General features: G+C 42.6%; 1 long non-coding RNA gene across 1 annotated transcript; it reads right to left on the reverse strand.

Moving 5' to 3' along the window:
* Positions 1-5,778: 5,778 nt before the first annotated feature.
* LOC140342802 (uncharacterized) lies at positions 5,779-7,017 on the reverse strand. Its single transcript, XR_011923159.1, has 3 exons — positions 6,731-7,017; positions 6,410-6,515; positions 5,779-6,017 (listed from the first exon to the last, which is right to left on the reverse strand). It is a non-coding gene; the product is annotated as an uncharacterized lncRNA (long non-coding RNA).
* Positions 7,018-15,852: the final 8,835 nt, after the last annotated feature.

The raw sequence follows: 15,852 nt of genomic DNA on the forward strand, positions 1-15,852 counted from the left end.
TGGTTATACAGAATAGGTGAGGGACAGTAGGTTCTATGCATCCCTAAGGTTCACATATTTATCTAAATTTGCAAAAATATGAAAAAAATATTTTTTTTATATATATTATATTGATTATTATAAAATCGTCCTATGATGTTGCATTTATATGGTTTACTCACCATGAGGGCTGGCTGTATTATGTAAGAAAGCCCAATTTTTTGTGTGATTGTGTGAAATAGCTGCACAGGATTAAAAACAAAAAGATTGGGTCATCTTATGTTATTTCATGTTTCTTATCCAAACCATACATGTAGTTAAATTATTCTAGTAATACTCACTGCTGCCTAGAGTGAATTGTGTTCAAACATGCATTTCCAAGCTATATTATATCTGTGTGTTCTTCATCAACCGATCTAAAAGCTGGATATAAATATGTATTGAATATATTATCTTATACCACTCGATGGCATTCTATGCTCTGCTACAATTACTAAATATAAGTAATATATGATAACCTTAATATATGGGTTATGTATATCAAAAAATCCTATTCATAGTCACAGTATTTATAATAATGTACCTGTATCGTGTTTTCAAGTGTATTATATATTGAGGCATTTATCTCTCTGTCCTCTCCAGTGTATTTTCCGTGTTTTGGTATATAGTTCCTAGTATAGAAAAGATCAAACACAGTTGTTTTGTTTGTTGAAGGAAGGTAGAGATTTTTTGATTTTGATTGAAATCATTATTCACAAGTATGCTTAAACTTACATTGATTATCCAGGGTTATTGTTTGATGTGGTGGTAATTGGAAATCACTTTACCCGAGCCTAAAGTCTGAACACAGAGCAAAGATCTATCAATATATACATATATATGTGTGTATATGAGGAAAGTGTAACATAGGAAAGCATGGTGTGAGCAGGCATCCAAAAGTATGGGCACCAATATTTCCACTGGTATTTATGTAAACACAAGTTTATTTAAGTTATATCTTTAAAGCTTGAAATGGGGGCATGGCCTGGTGGGATTTGAGGAATGCAGTGTGATGGCTGTGTCCAGTAGTTTAAGATCTTCAGGTCATCATCTCCATGGATTCACCAGGGCCAGGTGAGCCACTTGATTCCTCCTCATGTTGCATTGAACCACCAGACACCACAAGAGTTTTTGTGAGCGTATCATTCCCTTACCTATGGCTAGCCAATTGACATTGGAGCAGCGATGGAAAATTGCCGCTTGGCAAGAAGTTTTTTAGTCCCCGACTGCAGTTCAGTGTGAGGTTGATAAGCTTTATGACCGTCACACTGCTCCAACACGTAACACAATTTACACTATCCATGGCTAGTTTCTCAAAACAGGATCTGTTCTTGAAAAGCCACGCAGCGGAAGGCCTGCTACTACCACCACCAATGAAAACTTGAACTCCTGGAGCCAGCGTTCGCGCAAAGCCAGGGAAAGACCATCCGGAGGGCTGCACTGGAACTCTGCATCAACAAAAGCTTGGATTAGCGGATGTGACACAATACCTGTCTGTTCCCACGGCGCTCCTCACTAAACCGTCCTGCAGTGTCCTGTGCATGTCTGCCTCATCAAGCTGCCAAATGCAGCACTCGCTCTCTGTCTCTGCCCGAGTTATCATGCAGCACTTCCTGGTCTCACATGTCTGTGGGCAGTCTTGCTCACACTGACACAGCACAGGGAGGAGGAGCTCCTTAAAGGGGCAGAGGCTATTTAGTCTCAGCAGTAATAGAGGCTGGTGCTGTAACTTTTTACCAGCTACTCTGCATTGTGCCTCTTGTTATTTCCTGACCTGACCTGTGCCTGGACTATGACTAAGCCTGCTTGCCGCCTGCCCTGACCCGTGCCTGGATTCTGACCAAGCTTGATTGCTGCTTGCCCAGACCTGTGCCTGCAATCTACTCCTTTGGTCTGCCACCTGTCTCCACAGCTGCTCCTGCTTTCCTCCTCAGGTAGGGTGACCCCAAGGGTCATGACCTGGTGACCCCCAGCAGCAAAGGCTACTGCAGCAGCAGGCTACCTCAGCAGCAGGCTACTTGCTCATCACCTCTTGCGGGGTGCCTTGCCTGGGGAGACCCTGACAGGATGCTTCGAAGAGTGATAAAGCTGTACCCGTACCGACTTTAGGTTGTTAAAAAACTTCAAGTGGAAGATTATGATGCTCGTGTGGAAATGTGTGAATTACTCCTACACCATTACCATAACGACCCTCAGCTCTTGGAAAACTTATGGTTCAATGACAAGTCTATCTTTCATCCCTCTGGCTGGGTTAACCAACAAAACTGTCGAACTTGGGTAAAATCAAATTCAGCAGAAATTCTCGAGCATGAACGAGACTCTACGAAGCTGGTGGTTTGATGTGCAATGTCTAGCATGGGGCTGATTAGACCATTTTTCTTCCGCAATACATCCAGTAACATGACCACCGTTACAGGGGAAAATTACCTGGAGATGTGGCATAGCAAACTCCTGCAGCAACCTGTTTAAATGTTTAAGCATTTACTGTGCATGCACAGAAAGAAAAATAAATATGTTGAGACAAACATCTGTCCTAATTGTATTTATTAAAATAATGTACCTGTTTCGACAAATTCAACTTAAGAACAAATCTACAGTCCCTATGTCGTATGCAACCTGGGGACTACCTGTATATCATGACAGTGGGGTGACCTCGTTTTTTTTCACTGTAAATATACCACCATATGCTTTTCTAAAAAAGCAGTAGGCTGACTTAGTCAGTGTCTGACAATCAACCCCAAGTGGGCCATCACTTGTGTTGGTTACATAGGCAATTAATCACATAGTTTTGCACTTCTTTTTTTTTGCCTTTTTCCTTTTCTCTCTTTTTCCTTGACCCCCTCATCCCCTACCTTTTCCCACCCTAATTCCTTCCATAGCCCCCTTTCCCTCCTGTCCTAACAATTATGTAAAGAGAGACAAAAAGGTAGGGGTAGACAATCTAAAGTGATAGGTGTATAGAATGTAATCCACGAGTCACGATTTGGGAACAGGCTCAGAGTCCAGTAGCTGCAGCAACAAGCAAGTATACAGTGATAAACAAGCTGGGTTAGGTGCAGAAGTAGTTTTAACAGAGCAGGAGCGAGACAGAAGCAAAGTCAGGGATCAAGCCAAAGTCAGTAGCCAGGAATATCACATTTAAGGCAGAAGGCAATGAAGAGTGGTTGATAATCCAGCAGTCAAAGGTCAATTTACAAGTATTGGCAGGAGAGAATGAGATGCAATAGCAAAGATACTGCCAGATGCACAAAATATGTCAAACAGGAAAAAATATGTCAACATTGGAGAAAGCTACCACCATGCACAAATACAGACCTGAGTTTGGATCCAGATCCTGACACCGTCCCACAACATGTCCTTTGGACAAATCAGACAAAAGTGGTGGTTGATGGTAAAAGGGGTGATGATTTGGGCTCTTTTTGCAGCCACAAGATATGGGCATCCTGCAGACATTGATTCGCCCAAGAATTTCTCTGCATACCAAAGTTTTCTACAGTCAAATGTGAGGCCATCTGAGTGACAGCTAAAGTTTGGCCAAAATTGGATCATACAAGATCTCGGTGATCCCAAGTACACAAGCAAACCTATAACAGAATTGCTGAAAAAAAATCAAGTTGTTGCAATGGTGCAGTTCAAGTCCAGACCTCCACCCAATTGAAGTGCTTTGACAGAATCTTGTGCAGAAACGTTGTTGTTGTAAAAAAGAGTGGGCGTTTTTGTGATTATGTGAAAGACTACTAAAGTAAAGCAGAAAATTATTATAAGTTATTGTTGCTAAAGATTGAATCATGGTAAAGTTTTTCACGCATGGCTTCTCCATTTTGACCTAATTCTTGTTTAATACACAATGACATAGGAGAATGTGCTGTGTGTGGCTTTATATCTGAAATTAGATTTAAATACTTTTGGAACTTGTTAGGAACCAGATGATATTTAATTACATCCTGATACACAATGTCACGCGCAGATAGACAGGACCACTAGGGGGCGCTACAGCTTGCACAGAGAAGGTGTGAGCCCTGAGAGGGGCCAAGGCGCAGAGTCTAAGCAGTAACCAGGTCTTCTCTAGAGCCTCTGATGGTGAGGATGTTGCGCCACTGGTTACTGCCAGGTTGCGGTCCTTGGGCACACCAAGGTGGGCAAAACACGGTACCAAATCACAAAGCAGAAGGATAGTCGAGGAAGGGCGGGGTCGAGGAAGGCCGGGGTCGAGGCAGGCACCAAGCAAGAGAGGTCAGGTCACACTGCAGGGGTCAATTGCCAGGGATCCAGGAGACATTAATAGAAGAGAATAAAGCTTGGAAACAGAGGCACGCCCTGCATCAGAACTGCCTGAATGCGCAGGAGAGAGGCGTCTGCGCTTGAGTGAGGAAGAGGTAAGTGTGACACAAAAGACCTTAGAAGTAAAAGAAGGTATATTTTCTTTTTCACACACCAGTACCTAGGCCTGTAGGATGTATGACTGGACCATTATAAAAAAAAATAATAAAAAAAAAAAAAAAGTGTAGGTAAGGGTTCTTGTAAATGCCTATTTTAACTGGTTCTGTATTGGTCAAATAAAAGTATAGGTCATGAAGCTAAGCTTTATTCAGTAATGTTTTGAATGTTTATTCTCCTTGGTTCCAGAACAAAACGTGTTAACAAGTCAATTATGCTGCATCGGGTAAGTTATTATTTCCCTTCACTTGAAAGCAACCTGTTTATGTGCTAACTGTAATATCCAATTTGCAGCTTCAAATAGCTGTTACATTTCGTAATTGTTGTGTAATTCCCTACTGCAGCATAAACTGTAAAGATAATGACTATGTATAATGCAAACACTGTGGAGCATACCTTTAAGGCTGGAGTATATACCTATTCATATTACTACACCAACAAGTATGTGCTGCTAAAAGATGGCTTTTGGTAGTTAGGAATTACTCACAGAGATGAAGACTTGCTAGCCCATTCCAAGGTTGGCCAGACAATTTGCATTAATTATACAGGATATTAGCAACTGTGAAGAAAGGGCATAGAAGAAGGGCAATAGAGCATCACATATTTATCATCATAACATCATCTCATATTTATCTATTTGCTCAGGATCATAAATGGTTGGTTTTGAATTATATGAAATGTTAAGGAGAACCAATCCAAATATCCTAATATTCACTCTTTAGTTTATGTTATAGTGTCATTGTACCTTTCAGGTTTGGGTGGGTGTTATGTTCTACACTGGTATTCTCTTCTTTTTATAGCAAAAATGGTAACTCAACGTCAGGCTGCAAGACCATGATAAAGACAAATTTTTGTTCATCCCCAGTAAAGGAGCTTCCACATTCCACCAAAAACTCCCCAAATTACCAGTAACCTCCTTATGAGTCTTAGAGATGGAGAAGAGGAACTTGTCTCTCGATACTGGAGCAAGGGTATTTTTAAAAAAGAAGCTTTGCTGCCCATGCCCTTTGCAAAAACATCCCTCCCAATTGTTTAAAGGAATATGGCTTGGTGTGGTGTAGAAAAGGGGGCACTCGCTAACAGCTAAGAACTAGCAATCAGAATTGCAGTACTGAAAATATTTTTCTAACCTGTCCCAATCATTGCCTATGCACATTGTCAACTTTCCCTATTCTTTACCTCCCTCTTTTATAGTGAGGGATTTAAATTGAATAGTTAGGGAGTTGAATTGAAAAATTCCCCTTATTAGCCTTTATAAGCCTGCCATCATAGAAAGGCCATGCAGTACTTTATGGTTTAAAAAAATTTAGTAAAAAACAAATAGTCAATGCACATACAAACAATCACAAATCACTGACCGAATATTCTGGCTCTAGACAATCAAGCAACTATATGTTGTTTACAAATCTTTAGGGGTCCAATAGGTACCCAACAAAGTCCAGCGTGATCTTAATTTGAAATCATTGTTCATACGTGTGACAGGCTTTTACCTGACGTGTTTCGCCAACTTTAGGCTTCCTCAGGGGTATTGTCACGCTTGTAAGGTACGTGCCGGAAAGTATCTAAGGTTACAAAAATATATTAAATACCAGTTATTAGAACAACAGGCAACCATGTAAATATAACAAAAAATAGAAATAAAGGTTATCAACATTATAACATTTGTAAACATTGTATACAGGATCAGAAGGAATTCTATATGGCATAGTTGAGATTTGATATAAAAAGTGTATAGAACTAGATTAGATGGTTAAAGATATATACTTGGACCATATCTATTGGTATAGATTACTGAGGGTAATTATATAGTTTAACATAGGGTCTAAGTAAAGAATGTACCAAATCTGATTTGTATCGTTTATCGTAGCTAGGATACCAGAGAAGGAAATACAAGTACACATAACATATGGTACAATGGTAAAGAATGGTAATAAAATAGAAGGTTTTGACTCACTTATTTCAAGGTGAGATGGTGAGAGTATGGAATGATGCCCCCTTTTTTTGGACGCTGACAATTTTGGAGGGGGAAAGGGGGAGGAGGAAATGTCTTTAGCAATTGCCTGTGTTGAGTAATAGTATTTTGTAAGTAGCATACAGGTAATTATTGGTAATACATACGTAATAAATATTGGTGCAATGAGTAAGATATATATATATCATGCATTATAGAGCTAAAGTATTGAGAAAAAGCTGTGTATGAGAAAATACTAAACACCCCAAAAGGAAAAAAAAGAAAATATAAGACAGTGCCAAGGGTTAAAGAGTAAGTAAATACCTGTATCATGAATTATTAGATGACTGTGGATATAAAGAAACGTTTTGGTGCTCAGTCAGCGTCTCCCACAGAAGAGAAGGTAAAAGTCAAAAGCCAGGGAGCCCGCCTTTGGGCACAGGGAGGACAGTGTTCCCTGGTTGGAAGTGCGCAGGCGCTGGCAGTGCTGACGTTATTTTACTATGATTTATAAACCTTGAACACGCAGAACTCTTCTTGAAACTAGGTGGTCCTGAAACTCAAAAAACAGACTCAAAGTCTGTAAAAATATTTTACCAGAGGGGGGCACTCGTGAGCAGCCGTTGGAAATGGCACCATAATGATTCGGCTCCCTGTCACCCGGGCAAGCAGTAAGCTCTAGCACCTGAAACGAGCTGATTTTTTTGTATCTCTTGCACCACAAATCCTCCCTGACACGCAGGGAAACAATGGGGAAATCCTCAGGCTCAGGGAAGACACAGGCACAAGACACCAGTCTCCTCTAAGACCATGCGGTCTCACAGTAAGATGCTGGCTGGAACTTCTCAGGACGCCCCCACCCCCTCCCCTTTTTAATATACAATTGTTTTATGTACCGGTTTCAGCACAAAATCCTTTATTAGGTAGCCACACTTGCCCGGGTGAGAGGAGTGCTCCCCACACGGCATTGCTAACAGACATTCCTTATATCTGTAACTGCAGATTATGTCCTAGGGTCAGGACATTTGGTTGGGTACAGTGGGGTACCCAATGGTTATGGAAACTTTTGGTTTGGTTTGGTCCCGGGAGTGGGAGGGATTGTTCTGGGGGACTATATGGTGGAGGCAACGTTTCAAGTGCAAAGAAAATATGTAAACTTCTGTTTCATATCATGCAATTTAAAAGCTGGTCCATCTTTGATATAAAGTATGTTTAAAAACCAATGCATTTTTGTATCACATAATGTACAAGGCTTCAATTCACCACATGAAAAAAAGCCTTTAATCGTTATGTATCACTTAAAATTAAGGTGATTTGTTTGCAGGACACAAGGTTCTCCCTACCAGCGAGCCCCAGATATTTCCATAGGTCATTTCCCCAGGTATATTCTTCCTCTTTTTTGTTTATTAGCGTTTAACCACCTGGGCGGTTAGCCCGCGCCTGGTTTGGGGTAAGAAAACTATTGCTACTATCGGTTACCCTGAACCAGGCGCAGTGGTAGCTAAAAATATATAAACACGTGTTACAGTGCAATCTGATTGTCATACAACATTGTATGACAATCAGATTACAACTGAAAAAAATACTTACCTTGTCCCCGCAGCTCCTCCGGAGACATCTTCTGTCTTCATCCGGCGTGTGCAGTGACGATCTCCAAGTGTCGGGAAATTCAAATCACTTTGTATTGAACTCAATACAAAAAAGCTGTATTAAGTCCAATACAAAGAAATCTTTATATAATTTATACATAGTTGTATTATATATATTATATAGGCTACTATATAGTTACATTGCATTATACACTATTTTTTTTGTTTTTAAAGATTTAAAAAAAAAAAAAAATTTAAAGTTTATTAATACATTTATTAAATTTTGGACATATTTCAGTGAGTTATGCCTAAAAATTATAGCCTACAATCTAAAAATAAATTTCCATGCAAAGAATGTTTTTTTTTTTTTTTCTTTTTGCATGGACGTACAGGAAAATTCAAATATTTTGTATTGGATTCAATATAAAGTCCTGTATCCAATCCAATACAAAATAATACAAAATATATTTATGTGGTTTTGTCTATAGGTATGTGACGTTGGACTTCTTGTTTAAGCTGATTTTTGTGTTTTTTATTTAATTTTATTATTATTATTTTTTTGCCTTTCTCACAATAGTTTTATTAGGATCGACCATATATTTACTCAAATTCTGCTGTTACCTTTTGTGAGCAAATCAAAAATTTTGAGTACAGAATATTCGCCAGTTATGATGTCCTGTAAAGCGATAGTACCAAAACCTTCAGAATTTCACTGGAGATTTAATGACGCAATGTTATCCAATCCAGCTACTGTAAAGGAGATCGCCTTAACACCACCCACACAATCAGTTCTCCTCTCTTTTTAGCACATGTGTCTATGTTACCCAAACCTAATAAGGACTTGCTAGATCCCCACAGCTATAGGCCTATCTTTTTGCTTAATGTGGATGTCAAGATACTGACAAAAGTTTTGGCATCCAGATTGAACAAATTTCTTCTGACGCTGGTCCATAAGGATCAGGTTGGGTTTGTTCCCGGTAGACAAGCTCCAGGCAATAGCAGAAAGGTTATCAGTCTAATCCAATATGCACATTCCCATAGCATACCTAGTATGCTGTTGGGCCTAGATGTCCATAATGCTTTTGATTGCATTTCTTGGAATTATTTGTTTTATGTACTTTCCAAGTGGGGATTTCAGGATTCATTTATGTCCCCCTTCAGCCAGAATACGCTATTTGTTATTTTACTCATCTGTGTTTCCCATTTGAAGAGGGACCAGGCAAGGGTGCCCGCTTTCACCATTACTGTTTATACTAGCTTTGGAACCCCTGGCTCAGTTAATTAGAACAAATTTACATATTCATGGCATAAATTAAGGGAATCATGAATACAAATTGAGTTTATTCGCAGATAATATTTTACTCCCTATTACCCAACCTCTGATATTACTTTCTAACCTGGGGGCAATACTGAGTAGGTATGCAAAAGTCTAACAATTAATGAAGGAAAATCTGTAGCATTGAATATAACTTTGCCCCTGCAAACGGTAAACATGCGGCGAACATTTCAATTTAAGTGGGCAAAGCGCCATATGGAATATCTGGGACTCAAACTAACCAGTTCCTACGCAGAACTTTATGAGGCAAATTCCACCCTCTTACATTAAAACATTTTTGACCAGGTAAAGGAATCTGCCTTTGTCTTGGATAGGTAAAATACAGTCAAGATCTCAGTACTACCAAAACTTCTGTATTTATTTAGAACGCTCCCAGTCAAGGTTACCCCAAATATTTTACAAGAACTGCAAAAAGCTATACTAGTATTCATATGGCACGATAAAAAAACGAGGATTGTACAAAAAACGTTATTCAGGATTAGGCGACAAGGCGGGCTAGGGGTCCCAAACCTAATGAAATACTATCAAGCAGCTCATATAGCTTTTATTCCAGCATTATTTGCAGTCTGGGAGCCCCGCTATGGGTTCAAATTGAAACTTTTTTATGTAATGCAGTGGAGGCCTTACCTTGGATAACGTCCAAATTACGCCCGCCGGGTTTACGTGTTCATTTGAGGCATGTATTGGGGGTTTGGGATAGTATTAAATATTACCAACCCGATGGTTTAACCTGATTATGAGTGCCCAACAGCGTTCGCTTGGTGGACAGCCCATAGGTATATTATGTACACGTCTTGCTTAATGGTTCAAATATAGTTACCTGGGAGGAAATTAAAGCTTACCAGGATGCTCCTAATAGGGAGTACTTTCGATACTTGCAGCTTAGACATTGGGTTGGTGTGGTCAATAAATGTAACATCCGCCCGCTTCAGCTGTCAGTGATGGAACGGATCTGTTTAGGAACCCCTTGAACTAGGAAACTAATCTCAATCCTATATTTAAAACTTATTAGTATATCTAACCCACATGTGCATAAATATGTCTCATAATGGGAGAGAGATTTGGGAAGGTCTAAACCCACCAAGGAATGGTTTCGCACTTGAACTAGGATGACGGGGTGTTCCAGGAATGTGACCACATTAGAATTGGCTTATAAGGTCATGACTCGATGGTATATGGTTCCCTCTCGCCTCAAGCATTGCACCAACCAAAATTCTAGTGTGTGTTTTAGAGGCTGTACAGAAGAGGGTACAGCAGTACATATATGGTGGAAGTGTCTATTTGTAAATAGGTTTTGGAGCAGAGTATTCACATTTTTGAATGGTATGCTTCAAATATATCTCCCAAAAGATCCTTGTGTTGCTCTGCTACATTTCAAACCTTCAAATATTACCAACAGACATTTCCAGCTAGTTACCTATTTTTTACGGCAAAACAAGTAATAGCACACCATTAGAAACAGCAGATTCTACCTTTTCACGAGTTGAAAGCCCAAATTAATAATACGTTAGTGAATGAATAATTAACAAGTATTTTGTCAGATTCCCATGACAAGTTTATGTCTATATAGGAGCAATGGTTACAATATGCAAATCCATCTATACCCCTAACAACGTTATCTGGTTGGTAAAAACTTACCCTGCAATAATTATGGTTAACCACCTAAGCGTTACACTGAGGTCTAGATTTCTGTACCAAAAGTGATCCACTGTTTTTCATGAATTTTTTTTTTAAATTGTAGACCTGTAACTTACAGAAATATGTCGGTAAGTGGGGATGTGAAAAATCTCGGGGTTAACCATCCTTGCAATTTTTTTTTGCCCGAGCGAAGGTCGGGCTTAACGGCAAGGAGGTTAATGTATAATGTTTATTTCCCCACCTGGCCTGTTTTTCCCCTCAAGTTTCTTTTGTATTGTTTTCTATGGGTAGTTTAGCTGTTTTATGTGCTCAAAGGTTAGGAAATGTTTTTCCCCTCCCTGATGACAGCTCAAGCATGACCAGGATTTCCCTTTCCTCAGCCAATCAGGGAGCAGAGCAGCCAGCGGAGCTCTGCTATGCTAACAGCTCTGCTCCCCTGATTACTCCCACAGCCCTAGAGGAGCTCTGACATGTGTTCTGTATCTGTAATACATGTCACAGCTCCTCTAGGGCTGCGGGAGTGATCGGGGAGCGGAGCTGTCAGCATAGTAAAGCTCTGCTGACTGATTGGCTGAGGAAAGGGAACTCCTGATGATGCTTGAGCTGTCATCAGGGTTTCCTATTTCTCTGCCAATCACAGAGCACTTGAGATGAATGGGCACACGTCTCCTATTCATGTCTAGTGCTGAATGGCTGAGAAACACCTAGCTTTAGCCTAATATTGATGTGACAGGTGCTCTTTATTATTCATGTGAAGTACAGGGGTATGTAATAGTGTTATGTATCTTTTTATGTATCCTTTTACAATGTATCTTTTTATTATGTATCTTTTTATGTATCCTTCTATAAAAAAACCCTAATTTTTCCTCCCATTGACTTTAATGGTGTTCGACTTTGACATTCGACCACCCAAATAATTTTGCTCTATTCGAGCGAATAGCTGACAAATCGAATAGTGAGCTATTCGACCAACACTACTGCTGACAATTTAACAAAGCTGACTAGCTAGTAGCTCATGTATAAGAAAATGCCCTATACAACACTGAACTATGCAGCTAACAATGAACTATGAAGGCTCCTACACTGTCCCTGGCACACTACACTTCTCTCCCTGTGTCTATCCTCTACACAACTGGCACAACTGGGTGTAGTGCATTGTCAATGCCACTCCGAAGTGTTTTATACAATTTAAGTGAATAGAGTTCTGATGGGCGGCAGCAGCAGGAGGAGGCAGTGCACCCCGAGACCGAGCGTGGACCGCATTGGTAACTGGCATCTAGAGCTGGGTGTAGTCCATCGTCAATGCCACCCAGAAGTGTGCCAGCAACGGAGGACACTGTGGGAGGGCACTGTTGCTGTGGTCTGTGGTGCCAGAAGCGGTAGGAAGGTAGACAATATTGCTAGTTTGCATCATGAAGTGGATAACATGAATGCCAACCCTCAATCTTACAATACTTAGCTGAAAAATTAGGCAAAAGCAATGGTACCTATCAGTGTGGCAGTACTGGGGGTTTTCATCTGCAGTTTGTTGGCTTCCCGGAAGCAGCAGAAATGTAAAGTATATTGCTAGCTGGCACAATGGCAGGCATGACACTGGCGATGAATGCCAACCCTGGACGTTGCGATAACTAGCGAAAAATTCAACCTAGGCAGGCTCAGCTGACAGGATGTTGGTGATAGGCAGCCACAGACTCAGCACAGGAGCAGTGTGGGTTCACAGAGGCATCTTGGTTGGCCAGTGAGTCCTTGTGTCAGTCAATCAGTGACATCTGCAGTGGGGATATGATAGTTGTTAGTAACCCACGTTTCATTCATTTTCAAAAAGGTGAGGCGAGGCGCTTGACATTTTCCGGCGACAGTTGTGATCGGTTGTCCATGACCAGAACACTGGATGCCGGGCACGAAAGAAGCTTGATGGCATACTGTGCCAACTGCGGCACAGTATGCCATCTATGGTTATGCCCATACTTCACTTGTTTGAGGTGGCCGCATCAGGTTTCGCCAGGCATCCAGAAAATTCCCCCTGCCTTGGCCTTTCTCTTGCCCCTTCTGGGTTGGGTAGAAACTGTGACATTTTGTCGACATTTTAGCGGTGATCGGGTGGCCAGCCAGTAATCATCCTGTTTTTTGATGCTGCAAATGTGGGGGTCCCTCTGTAGACATTGCAACATGTGTACACACATATGAAAGAGGGGTTCTCTGGGCTCATCCTCCTCCTGTCCCTCAGTAGGGACTGTGCAAAGCGGACAAGAGTTCTCTTGCGGTGTGACTTTTCTACCCCAAGGACACCAGTTTCAGCACTGCCTGGCAACGCCTGTGCTTGAGGGAGCCGTAGTGGAGTTCCTGCTTAACCACAGTGTCCTCCGCTACTGGCCTTTTTAGGATGAGTGTGGAAAAGAAAGGGGTTGGCGGTAGAAGGAATGAAGGAGGAGGAGGAGGAGGGAGAGGACTGGGTAGGCTCATGTTTTCCCACCACACCCCTCGGCGAGGGTACCAGGTGCTGCAATGTCTCTTGCAGACTACCGCCCACTGAGCTATGCAAGGCCACCCAGTGAGCCGTGAAGGACAGGTAGCATCTCCCTCTGTGCCTGGTTGTCCAGCTGGCCATGGTGACGTGGATTTGGCTAGACACCGAGAATGCCAATGACTGGGAGAGGTTACCTATGACATGTGCATGTAAACTGGGTACAGCTGTGCGGGAGAAGTAATGCCTGCTTGGTATATTCCACCGCCGCTCAGCATAGGCCATCAGGTCACGGAAGGGAGCAGAGTCCACAATGCTGTACGGCAGTAGCTGCAAGGCCAATAGTTTGGCTAGACGCGAATTGAGCTCAATTACTCTTTTGTTGGTTGGGCCCATAGCCTGATACCTTACGCATAACTCCGGTAGAGTGGGCTGAAGGGACTGGGAGCTAGGGGAGCTGAAGGGGTCACTGGAGTACCCATCTTGCGGCAACAAACGTCGTCTGATGCCACGAAACCTGCGGCCAGAAGACGCTGATACTTTATCGCCGCTAGAAGTCTGGCTGCCACCAACCTCCTGAGACGTAGTAGCAATGACAGTTGGAGATGGAGAAGGCGTTAATGGAGGTGGAAAAAGAGACAATGACGTGGTTGCACCTCCTTCAAGAGAGCGCAAGTACTGCTCCCACTTCGGTTTGTGGTTCTTGCGCATGTGGGAAAGCAGGGATGTTGTACCCAAATGTGATCCGGCATGTCCTCTGCGGATCTGCCTGTGGCAAAGGATGCAGATTGCTACGCACCCATCGTCGCCTGTCAGCGTGAAAAAGGACCACACTGGAGAGGTGCGTGCAACCACTCTGTTGCTCTTTTTCTTTGCCTGCCTCTGCGTCTGCTGGGTGCCCTGTGTTTGCTCCAGCTCAATCTTCCCCACGGTCACATCATCTCTGAGTGTTCCCCCGCTTGTGCCCACTCCTCTGTCTCTTTGGGACTCACATGAGGCAGATTTGCAGCCCCTTCTATCCCCAGTCTGTTGCCTTTCCCCTACGTCTGTTTCGGAACTGCTGCTAGCCTTTACACGTGCACCGGTGGTTCCCAGGTGACATCACGGTCATCATCATTTTCATCCAAGACAACCTCTGCAAATGCAGCCACTGATCCAGAACCCTCACCCAGCAAGTGCTGACCACACTCTCCAAGGGTCTCAAAGTCTGCCTCCTGCACTGAAATTCGCACTGACAGATCCTCAGGCTGTTCGTCAAACAACAACAACTAAGAGTCATCGGGAGGTACAGGCACATTAGCCACGCTAACTCCTGTCTTTGCTCCTGTCACGGCTGTGCTGGTCGCTGCTGCTGCAGAAGAAAAGCCTGCTGCACTTGAGGCCACTGAGACCCAGTCCACAATACTCTCCACATGACGTGGCTGTTTGATTGTATTCCGCCCTCTCAATACAACTACCAGCATACTGGTGCTCCGCACACATCTCAGACCTGTTTGACCACTTGTGCTGCTGCCTCCAACAGTTTGAGGCTGCTGTCCTACGGACGCGGATAGTGTTGGTCGAACAGCTAAGTGTTCGATTCGGCAGCTATTCGATCCAATAGCCCGATATTTTTTGGGTGATCGAACGCTGAATTCGAGCACCATTAAAGTCTATGCGGGGGGGGGGGGGGATTGGGTTTTTTTCGGGACTGTGTAGAACTGCAAAAACAATCAGGGGAGCGGAGCTTATCAATGATAAGTACAGCCTGGTGACCGTGGGAACTGAACTCTGGTGACCGTGGGAGAAACTCCATTGAGAGTTCATCTGCAGTTCCACTGCGATTCGGAGGCACTAGAGGTTAATTACCCTATAGTGCCAGGGGAACGCAGTGGAACTGATAAGTACAGCCCAGTGACCATGGTAACTGGACTGCAGATGAACTCTCAATGGAGAAACTCCATTGAGAGTTCATCTGCAGTTCCACTGCGATTCGGAGGCACTAGAGGTTAATTACCCTATAGTGCCAGGGGAACGCAGTGGAACTGATAAGTACAGCCCAGTGACCATGGTAACTGGACTGCAGATGAACTCTCAATGGAGAAACTCCATTGAGAGTTCATCTGCAGTTCCACTGCGATTCGGAGGCACTAGAGGTTAATTACCCTATAGTGCCAGGGGAACGCAGTGGAACTGATAAGTACAGCCCAGTGACCATGGTAACTGGACTGCAGATGAACTCTCAATGGAGAAACTCCATTGAGAGTTCATCTGCAGTCACAGCTGATTGAAAGCACTCGCGTGCTTCCTATCAACTGTGACAGCAAGTTCCCACGCTCCCCGGGCTGTACTTATCAATGATAAGTACAGCCTGGTGACTGTGGTAACTGAACTGAGATGAGCTCTCAATGGAGAAACTCCATTGAGAGTTCATGTGGAG

The sequence above is a fragment of the Pyxicephalus adspersus genome, chromosome W (genome assembly GCF_032062135.1).
Source record: "Pyxicephalus adspersus chromosome W, UCB_Pads_2.0, whole genome shotgun sequence".
Classification (NCBI taxonomy): Eukaryota; Metazoa; Chordata; class Amphibia; order Anura; family Pyxicephalidae; genus Pyxicephalus; species Pyxicephalus adspersus.